Source organism: Strix aluco, chromosome 5, assembly GCF_031877795.1.
Source record: "Strix aluco isolate bStrAlu1 chromosome 5, bStrAlu1.hap1, whole genome shotgun sequence".
Lineage (NCBI taxonomy): Eukaryota > Metazoa > Chordata > Aves > Strigiformes > Strigidae > Strix > Strix aluco.
Genome location: NC_133935.1, coordinates 13,809,382 through 13,821,440, shown reverse-complemented (window position 1 = coordinate 13,821,440; position 12,059 = coordinate 13,809,382).

Below are 12,059 nucleotides of genomic sequence, written 5' to 3'. Positions count from 1 at the left end.
AATATATCAACAAAGAAGGAATTCCACTTATGAAAATGTTCTCTTACCTTTTAAAATGATTTCTCAGTTTGTAAAGGGTTCACCTGTGTAATTATAATGATGCTAAACTTCACATTTAAAGACAAATATAAGTGGTTTTGACAAGTTTTCCTTACGTGCAATCAAATGATGAGAAGTTCTCCTTCAGTGCAAGTGCAGAACAGACAGCTAAATCCTTGATTATGAATTTTAGTGAAATCACAGCAATAAAAAGAACACTGAGAATATAATATTGACAAGTAATTATCAAACATGCTCAGAAATACCATTACCAAGACTTCTTTATAGCTGGCTCTTCCAAGACTTCAGTGGCTTAACCTCAGTCCACACTTGAGCTCATCAGCTCACAGTTTCAGCGGTTACAGTATAAGTTTGCATATACTAACAGAGGGTCTTTTTCTTCACTTTAGCTAGTAGTACTCGCTGTAGTTAAGTCAAGCCCATGCTGTGACTGACAGTTGTTGAAGTAACAGCAACTCACCCATAAAGTAGGACATAATAAAATTCAGGCCCTAAAAATGGTCACTCCCAAGGATGATAGGGTTGCAAAGCTCTTCAGGTGATAGCTTACTAGCTAGATATTTTCACAAGAGAATAAAACAAAAAGTGAAATTTTATTAAGGTTAAGTAGCACCCTTTCCCTGCTACCATTTTTAGAAATAACTATGGTAATTGGGAGATTTAGGAGATACATAATGATAGGTATAGACACACACATAATGAGAAACCTACATAAAAGTCTGTTGTTAAAAACATAGGAGCTGGAGGATGCACCGCTATAATCTGCGCATGTGCAATGCCTTGTTAGTTAATGTAATGGCCGTGATTTTTCCCCCATAAGAACAAAATTAGGTACATCTGTTCTTAACTTACTGGCAATTTCTTGCTTGAGATTTGAGTCAGTTACATGGCCCTCATAAAGCACAATACCTCTTTGATGGAAACTCCTGTGGGATGCTGTTGGCTTCAGCGTCAGCTTGATCTAGGTTTTCATGCTCAGGAGTTTAACAAAACATGGCATCATCATTCACAGACCTAGACCTGGACTGGTTGTTACTAAAAAAGTTAACACATTAAAACCCTTTAACTTTCACATTAAAGATTTGATACTGATGTTGAAGTATGGGAACTACTATCAGCAACGCTAGCACTTCTTGCTAAATGATAAGAGGTTTTCCCCAAAGACCAAGTTTCCAGCATTATGTGATTGCATTACACACACAGTTTTCAATAGTAAAAAGTGAACAAGCAAACAATGGGGAGAAAGTCCTGATTCTTCCACTCCCACTTTTTTATGGGAAAAGTTCAGAATATAGATGTTAAAAGGCTGTTTAAAAAAATCCAAAGTTAATAAAAACATTCATAATATGTGTGAAAATCTATAACAAAATCTTACAAATTATAATACATAGAAATGTTTAAAATTTGGAGCCTGTCTCATGAGGGCTTTTTTTTATATTTTTAACTCTTGGAACTGTCAATATAGTGAGAAAGACTTAAAAAAATAGACATACATTACATGTTGTTTTCTTTTGTTTTCTCCTCCAGCACATTCTTGACTTCAGTGGTTCCTTCTGCACATCAGGAATTTGAAGGGAGTAGAACACAGAGGGAGGTATCTTCCTATACAGAATAAATTCTAACGTCAGTCAAACAATCCTAATTTTAGGCTCATTTTGACAAAACCACTATAGCTATATTGCTGGTAATCATTTTATCTATACCATTCATTTTTACAGTGAAATGACGGAGATTTTAAAAGGAGGTGGGTCTGATGAAACATAGTTGGTTCTACTTTGAGAAGCCAGAACAATCAGGGTAACTCTATACAATCTACAGCTCTTCCAGTCTTTGGGCTTATTATTTCTACTGAGAAATGGATAGGAAGCAGGGTCTTGTCCTCTGTCTTCTGAGATCCATCAGGAACTTCATGCCTTTTAGTATTATGTATGCAATGTTTAAAACAAAGAAGCACAATCTTACCTAAGGTCTGTAGTCCCTTTTGTCCCAATTTTAGTATTAATGCTAATTGTGTACACCATTGTTGATGAAAGTGTATTAACGGACTTGTAGAACTTAACAAGATAGATGAACTTATACTTCAGTAGCAATATTCTTGTTTTTTCAATTTGCTTTTCATCACTACAAGAGATTGCATATACTTCTACTTAAAGCTCTTCAGAATTGTTTTTGCCTCCCGAGGCTATTCCTTTTCCAATTATTTGGACTAAACACTAAGGTATTGCAAAGTAGACCTTTCCAAACAGTTAGATTAAGCTCCATCTCCCTGTCTTGACCTCCACCCTTCTCAGCATTCTTCCCTCCCTCTTTAAATAACCTGCATCTTTTTCTTTGTCTAAATGATGCTAATATAAGATCCTATTAGGTCAGTGTAAATAATGCATATCTAGAAATTGCACCATTGTCAAGGAGTTGAAAGCAACAACAATACACGATTTGTGTTAGGAACCACTGTTAACTGCCTAAAGGCAGTATGATATTTAATGAAATGTTCGCAATATTTCACGAAATGCTCATGCTCCTGGTATAATTTGCATATTTTCATTTCCTCCGTATTTTTTCAGGAGGTAGAAAATGAGTCTTTAACAAGGAGTTTGTATGAGTCTATGACCCTATATCACTGTTGTTGTCTGAACTCTTTCTTTAGTGAGATGATTTAGATTTTGATTAACTTCTGTTTTTCTTTTTTTTTTTTTTTTTTTTTTTGTGACATCTGTTTTGTTTCAGCTGTCTGGGATAGGAAATGAGGAGTACTTTCATAGTTGGATTGCCTGTCTTTACTCTAGCATCTACTGGTACCATTCATTTTCCAGCTGAAATATTGTTTTGGAATGTTGTAAAATGATACTCCCTTTATGTCTCAAATTATTCCTACAGTGTTGGTCAAAAAATGGAGAAACACCTAATTTTGAAGCATAGTCATAAGACCAGGTCACAACTGTAATTCAATGCTCTTTATATAGTGTTTTTCCTCTGGTTGTTCTGATGATGAAAGAAGTGCTGGGAATTTATTAACTTGTTTATTAAGTATGGTTTTTTGGGGGTTTTTTATTCATGAAATTGAAAAGTGAAGATGGGAAAAGTCCCTGCAAGCTGATACACTACCTGATCTGGCCAGGAAAAAGTCATCCTTCATGGAGTCCTGGTTTATTAATAGGGATAACATTTTTATTCAATCCTATATGAACCCTCACAGCGGGATTTTTCCCCGCAGCCTGTCTAATACTCAGATTCATTCTGTAAGGCATGCCCAGATCAGAGTGTAGGCAGACATGCATTCAAATTCTCCTCACTGTGGCACCTATTCTCACCTATGATTTTCCCCAGTGACATAATAAGCCAGTTGCATGAGTAAGTCAGAAAAATTGCCTAGCATTTTGCTAGAAGAATTGATCTAGGAAGGGGGTTTACGGCAAATTTTGCTGGGTTTACTGTTATTAAAGAAAAAAAACCCAACACAACAGGTAAATCCATTGGAATTTACACCTTCTCAGGCTGCAATAACAGTGTGTTCAGAAAACTTCAAGACTGCAGGTACTCAGTTTCACTGAACATCAAGCTATCGCTCAAGATGTCACAAAACCGTTATTGATTCAAACTCTCCGCTGATTACAACTTTTCAAAATTCAAATCTCACCCACTAAGATTATTGAACAGAATTTGAGAAAGGCCAACAATACTGTTTTAACATTCAGGTGCTTTGTTATTTGGGACAGTTGAGAAGAGGAAGAGCACTGAATCTGGAACCACTTCAGAATACAGACCCCTGTAAAGCTCAGGCTGTCTAAAAAATGAAGACAAATTAAAGAAAACGGAAAGTGATTTCCTGTTCCCTGTGTGCAGAATTACTTGACCAACATTGTGAAAACTCTAACATTCATAACTGTAAAAGTCATTAACCAAATGTCCTCCAGCTTGAAGAGGTCTTGTTTCCTACATCTCATCCATAGGTAAGACATAGAACCTGAACTGCTATTTTTGACCATCTTTTTTTGCCAAATTTTGCATTATGACCTCTGAAAAGCATTTGTCTAATTAACATATGAAGCAGATTAAATTAGACACTTCTGCTCAAGGTTTCTTTCTTTGTGGTGGAGAGCAGTACTTTGTAGTTTGTTTTTATTTTTGATTAATACTTCAGAGTGACAGCTAAGAATGGGCATATTTATTTCAAGAAGATGAGTTTGAAAGGTTGAGGCAAATGAAAAAAGGCTTAGAACACTAGCTCTGTCTTAAGTATAATTAGTTTTACTCAGTTGTTATTCATAAATGTAGCACATTTCATTTTGAGAACCAAAAGCTTCATCAGTACTACTGTCTGCTGTATGCTGGTGGCAAAACTGATGGTGGTTAAGAAAAGTTAAATCCAGCATTTAAGGTTTTGGTTTTTTTAAATTAGTAAGTGAAATAAATGCTGAGTCTAAGTTCAAGCCTCTGGATGCTAGCTTGCCTCTGTCTGTGTGGGTGTAGGACACAAACTGGACACTCTGCCACCAGCTTCAGCCTCTGCATTATGCCCGCTCCCATCCCATGACAAACAGCAGTAGCACAGCTTGCTCTTTTGTCTTGTGGCTGCATCAGACCTCGTTAGGCTCCTTTATTTCATGGTCATGCAAGAAAATGATGACAAGAAAATGACTGAAAGACAGTGGTGGTAGAGGCCTGAGTCAGATTGCTGAACTGTATCTACAGCATTACACCCGCATAGGAACCTACACCTCATACACTTGTGGCAGGAAGATGAGGAATTACCTGCTTGCCTGGAAATTGCATTTGCTTCTTCCAGTCAAGCACATTGCTTGTCCCCTGGAGCAGATCATTTTTTAGCTGTTACGCTTAGTTCACACTGAGATAAAACCATTTTGTTGTTGTTGTTGTTGTTGGCCAGTATGCTGGTATTTGAACTTGTGGGGTAAGTAACTCTGTCTTATTCTATGGACTAACAGAGGACACGAGCCCTAGACCAGGCTCTGTAGTGCTTTTCAACACTATGCTCGGATTTAAAAGGGACAGAAGAGAAAACATTTCCATATCTATTGTTTTAGGGGCTCAGAATCAGACTTTTGCCTGGTGTCAATGTGTATCAATGGAAAGAATGTGGCAGGGCTGCAGGCTGTCCCCTCCTTCTCCTCCCAGTTTCCATTTAAAGGCCCAACACATTTGAGAGGAACAAATCTGTTTCCTATTTTCTTCACAATAGGGATGCAACTTTTAGCTTCAGGGGATAAAAAACCCAACAACTCAAAGCAAAGTGCATAAGTTCATGAAACAACCCTCAGCACAAGAGAGACTGCAGAAACTAGAAAATTCAATAGGAGACACATAGTGCAATAAAATTTGCCAGATGTGAAGTTAACGTAGTGGGAGCCAGGGGACTTGCAGGTCTGTTCTTTTTTTTTTTTTTTAGCAGTTATTTCCTGGGTGCTTTTGAGTAAGTGAAAGAAACCTCTTTAGCTGGCTGTGATGTGTTCAGTCCCTGATGGTGCAAGTCACACACATTTTGTGTTGCCTCAGATTACCAAAATGGAGGCAATAACAATCCATTTCTCTATTCATGCTCCCAGTTCCTTACAGCAAGTACCTTTTTCTTTCTTTCTGTCTTCATATAAACCAAAGGAAGACCTTGACAAGACCTAAACAATGGTGCTAAATACAAGAAGCACCCTGACCTAACTTTGAAGTTGACCCTGGTTTGACCAGATGTCCTCACCAACTTAAATTAGTCTATGTTTGTATTTCACAGCAACAGAAATTCAGTGTGTGTTTTAATAAGCAGATAGGTTTGTCATTAAAGTCTGAATATTGCCAGACTGCAGCTTTGGGATCCAGACAGCTTTCTACAGTTCCTAAAGCCTTCTTGTGGGAGGTTACTCATGGTGACTCCCACATCCACCTTGGGTTCAGCAGGGTCATAGGTCTGTGTACAGTTGGTGAGCCATAACCCATCTCTCACATTAAACAGGAGGTGCAGTTAATCCTGCTTCTGATGTGAGATATCTAGGAACAGCAAAGACAATTTGTGAAGGCAATCAGTCACTCAGTCAGAGCTAACCCCTTCCTTCCCTCCCCAGATAATTGTGAGCAGAGTAACTAGAGATTGTCTGACTTGGAAAGACTTTGAGCAAGTCTCCCAGTGGTGGCAGACCTGGAAACCTTGAGCAAAAAACTCACCCCCTGCAATTAAGGAACTCTGCTGTGTGTAGCAGAAGAGGATGATGCATGCATTGCCTGTGAGTAAACAGCCACCAAAGAATATGCTGAATTTGTAGCATCCATCTCCCCTCCCCATGAAACAATCCATCAAGTGTTGACTAAATGCTGTGGCTGCAGAATCGAAGTGAGCTTTCTTTCCTCATGAGTAGAAAAAACATCTCTTGCTGTGTGATCTAGTGAGGATACACAGCAAAGAGCTGCAAAAAAACTCTCAGACTGATTAGGAAAGAAGTGAAGCAGCAACAGGAAGGTTCAATATGTCTGGGTAAGACAAAAGTGCAAATCTGAGACAATTACAACTAAGCATCACAGTCTGGAAGAAGAAAGTTCATTTCTGACATCAAAAACCTCCATCTCCCCAAGACACAGGTAGCAAGAAAGAATCTAAAGCAGAAAAACTGCCTTGAGTTAATCACAACGATGTTTCTGAGTTGGATCCAAAGCCTTCATAGAATCATAGAATCACTGAGGTTGGAAAAGACTATTAAGATCATTGAGTCCAACTATAAACCTAACACTGCCAAGTCCACTACTAAACCATGTCCCTAAGCACCACATGTACACATCTTTTAAATACCTCCAGGGATAGTGACTCAACCACTTTGCTGGGCAGCCTGTTGCAGTGCCTGATAACACTTCTGGTGAAGAAATTTTTCCTAATATCTAATCTAAACCTCCCCTGGTGCAACTTGAGACCATCTCCTCTTGTCCTATCACTTGTTACCTGGGAAAAAGAGACTGACATCCACCTCGCTACAACATCCTTTCAGGCAGTTGTAGAGAGTGATAAGGTCTCCCTGGAGCCTTCTTTCCTCCAGGCTAAACAACCCCAGTTCCCTCAGCCGTTCCTCATAAGACTTGTTCTCTAGACCCTTCACCTTACACACACATATAGTAATTTTTACAAATGTCTTTTCTTTTGGATGTCAGTTGAGACACTGAAAAGGCTGTAATTTAAAAGGATCTATGAATCTATATTCTGGAAAGATTAATATCATTGTTTGCTAATTTTTTTTTTTTTTTAAAAAGAAGATAATCCAGGTACTGTATTGCTGGCCTTTCGAAATCAGAATACAGGACATTATAGAAACTTAAAAAAAAATATAATCTTAAACATGAGAAGGTTGGAGAGTATTAATATTCCAAATCAAACAGTGTCTCATAATCTGATTACCCCTTACTCTCTTTCCCCCGCATATGCACACAGATGCTTAACTTCTGGCTACAGATCTGACCTCCTTCATTATTAAAGGGTGAAAAGAATTCCCAAATGATCTACAGAGCACTGCAATACTGGACTAGGTCTCCCAGGAGGAGGCCACTTTTTAGAGGTGGGCACTACAAGTACAATTTAGCTTATCTGGAAATCCAGTGTAAGAATTTCAGGGTGACTTGTGGAGTCATGCATCCATGCAGCTACAGACGTATTGCTCACATACTTTTGTATGAGGGGAAACATCAAACTACAAGCTTCAATCTACAAGCTGTCAATTGGTTTACCAGAACATGAATTCTGGTCATGTCTGTGAATATATACCTGATTTTAGGCCCTCACTTCAAAATTAAGTGGCACATAACTGAAAAGTAAAATGGAAACCTTAAGTGACTGGAAAGGCTATGGAGAACTTTTAATAGCTATGTTGCACTGAGACACTGTTAGTTATCCAGTGACCCCTTATTCTGCAATCATCTCATTTAACTGGACACAACTTATTATATCTGCCCTTCTATAGTACATTTGGTAAAAGGCAAAGGGAGAAACAAAAAAAAAAAAAAAAGTGAACAGCCAGAATAACAACCCCTTATATTTATATGGAGCCTTCCATCCCAATATTACCTACTTCAGGGATGATAGTGAGACTCATTAGCAAAACGTATGGATACTCCTGGAGCTAAATATGTATTCATAAATGTAGTGAGAAAGACCAAGGCTTGTTAGAATATCATCAGTTCCATCAGCAAAGAAGTTTATGCGATCCATACACGCATTAACAGAAGCAGGCAGGTGATCACATTCTGTTTCTAGCAAACACAATCCTCAGCCTGCTGGCTAATTATGTCAGCAACAAAACCCCCAAATTTTAGACACAAAACGCTAGTCTGAATCACGTAACAGCATTGTGTGACTGCTGGTGGTTCAGGCTGAATGGGGCTTCAGGGTCCAAAATACCATTCAGAGCTACCTTTTTAATTTTACTATTTCATTTTTAAATGTCTTCTTCACTCTCCTATCACCCTTAAAAAAACAACCAACCAACAACAGCAGACCCTCCAACTACTACATGCCCTTCACCTTTTGTCCAGCATAACAGAATATTCACCTGAGCTGATCTACACCCACCCTTTGGTGAGAAGCCTCCTGCTTTCCTCTAACTTCTGCAGAATGCTGAATCCAAAAGCCAAACCTCTTGAATAAGAGTGAATTACCGTGTGCAGTTTCTTGCCAGGCCATTAGGTGCTTTGTTGGCAAATGTAGAACAAATGAGGCTACAGTCAAAAGTTCTGATAGTCAGAGCTACTGATTTTTGTTAGCTCCCTGATTAGACAGCAAATTGATTACAGATATTAACCAGGTAGTGCCTCACCTGGATTCCTATCACACTACAGATTGTCCATCTGAGTTTAACTCCCAGCAGGTATCTCCCATTTTGTATCCATGGGACACAAAATCTTTATTTTTCTGGGTCTGGGAATTTACAGCTCACCTTCTTACCTGTGGGATTGCTTGCTTTACTGAATGAGAGCACCAGGATCCATACATTTGATACACTCGTACTTTAACTCCATGTTCACATAAAAATGGTTCCTGACAAACACACACACAGACACACACACTCACACATCCCTATTGCCACTTAAGATTATGGACAGATGGGGCAGAAGAAGAGAGGGAGAAGCTCTAAAGGTTTCCTTGTCCTGTGCTATGCCTGCTGTGAATTAATATGGCTGCAAATATAATACTCATGTATCAATATCAATCCTTGAACATGAAAATATGAGACCAAACACCTTGAAATCATGGGATTGCTTCCAATATTTACCTATTTTTAAACTTAACAACCTTGGCAACATCTCTTACAAGCATCACTACCTAGTTTAAAAGATCCCTTGTGAGAGTGGGCCACATTTTAACTTCAGGGAAATACTGGAGTCACTTGGCTGCAGTGAAATTGAAGAGTTGTTTGGGGTTTTTTTTCAAAGCAAATAATTTCTGTCAGGATTCTTTTTTTTTCCTCCTGAGAATGGATTTTTTTTTCATTGTAGTTACATGTCTACTATGAAAGGCTTAGCTTTTTTAAGAAACAGTTAAAAGTTATTACATTTCTTATGTAAAGAAAGGCTGCATGAAAAAGGGAATTCCCCACTTAAGAAAGTGCATTAGCCTATGAGAAAGATATTTATAGATGTGTGTACATATATATGAATTCCACCAGCTTTATGAAAGATTTTTGTAGGGTAAGTTGGCTAGAAATCAGCCCTGCAGCAGCTAACATAGCCAAAATGTTGAGGAACAAGGGCAAATTACAATGGATGAGTGAAGCAACAGTTGGACTCTCTTCAGAGCTACATACACGTGCAAGGCCACACACATTCAAGAATTTGGGGTGCAAAACCAGTAGGATATAAAGCTGTACTCATTTTTTTTAAACACACCACCAAGCAGCTCTGCCTGCAGGTGGTGGAACACCTGCAGATGCTGTGAGGGCAGCTCTGAGCACATCAAAAAGTATCTCTTCTCCACAGACATTCCCAGAGAGCAGCTGGCAGCCATTTGGTGCAGCTTGTTACTGCGAAGGACCCCAGAGGAGTTAATGTTTTGTACCACAGTGCTTATGAACGCCAAAGCTTGCTTGGTAGTGCTTTCTCACTGTGCAGAAAGGCCCAGTGTAACTCACGACTACATTACATCCTCATCCAGCTCCAGCCAGTCCCGCACTAGCGGAACAGTTAGTCTTTTTAGCACTATTAATATTAATAATAATACTCTTAGGCTGTCTGAGACAGCAGGAAGAGGGGGTTTAAGATATCCTTTAAAAAAGACAAGCACACAGCTGGCTGCTGGCAGCAGCAGTGAGCATCAAAGGACTTGGAGGGGAGAGGGGAGCCAGAACCATGTGCGAGGGAGGTGTTTTTGTGGCAGACGTTGTCCCAGAGAGACAGGGCAAAGGAAACATCACAAAATTATTCAGAAATACGATTTCAGGATGGGAGAGCAGAGACAAGGGAACTGTTAGGAAATATCTACTTGCACGGGAGAGATGCCACAAAAACTTGATGTCAGAAACAGTGCAGAAGCTCCAGAGTGGGGCAGTGAGGGCAGCTGCTGAAAACAAGAAAGCAAGCAATGGCCATGACAGAACTTTCTTCAATCACACACAGCTGGGCAGAAACAGAGCCATTCTGTGTTCATGGGTTAGTCTGAAACAGTGCTAAACTGAGAACCTAAGATAATTGGGGGATGAATCAGAGAGTGCACTGGAGAAACACTCCTGAGATGCATAGCTAAGACCCTGAGGTGACCTATATGCCTACGTTACAGTCCTCCTAATCTCTGCCGGATGTCTCCTGCACACCTGAATGCTGTACTGACAATCTGAGTTTTCTGAGGGACTGAGAAGATTTCCCTAGAAATATTAAGGGTATCATTAACCTTTTTCATTACCATAAGCTTGAAGTTGGCTTATCCAGAGGCTTAACACTCCCTTCCCAGCCCTCCCCTGCACTACCACACACACACATGCAGAATTTTGACCGTTACATCCTTTTTCTCCACTCCCCCTAACTCTTCACAGCTTTCAAGTCTTTGCTCTGCCAGAAGCAGCAACCGAGCTCCACTGGCAAAAAACACAAGAAAACTCAGCCCAGCCAAGGCATGCGCTTCTTCACTTTTATTCTGTACATTTCCACACAAGTCACAATACAGAAAAAGTGTCCAAAAGGAACAGTAACCAGCTCTTTTACTGTATACAGATTTCCTCCTTCCCCCAGTTTAAAATCTCCTTGTTTAGCAACACAGTGATCAAGATACTTTGTATAAATAGGAAATGCAAGAAAATCAGGGAAGAAAATACTTTCTCACTTTGTTACAAAAAAAAACCCTCCCCCTTCCCTATTCCCCTTCACTGCTGATTACCTGGACCCTGATTCTCTGTTAAACATATAGCTTCATTTCATGGGTGCTGCTGCATGCCTCAGATTCCTTTTGCCAGCTGGCAGCCTCATGATGCACAGCTCCGGGGCATTATGCATGGGGTCAGGCAGCATAAAAGAGCCCTTTGTGATGTTATTACAACTCCTGGAACAGATGTGGGTTCAGATAATAGGATATGTACAAATAGTGGAACTCTGGATGCCCATGAAATGTTGGCTGAATTTGTTATTTGGCTTTACTGCTTTATTGAGTGGACAAAACACATTATAGAGTGGTCCACATTCTGACCTCTGTCACATCTTGGTTCACCTGGAATGAATTCAGTGCAGAAGAGGTCAGGATCTGCCCTTTATCCTTCCCTCCATCATCTCCAGGAAGCAGCAAGTGAATATCCACTATATATCCCAATGGAAACTCAGCCTTTCCACCATGAGCCTATTCATCGCCATCCCATGTGACGACAACTCCTTCTTAGTCTTGTTCCTTTTTGCAGGAGACACCTCCAGTTCCCTAACTCTCTGCTACCTGTTGTCCTCATTCTTTATCAATTTTCATCTCTCATTTGCCAAGTGGCCAGAGGAGATGCTAGTGTGAAGGCCAGAGAGTCTGCTCCCTCAGATGTTTCACTACATTC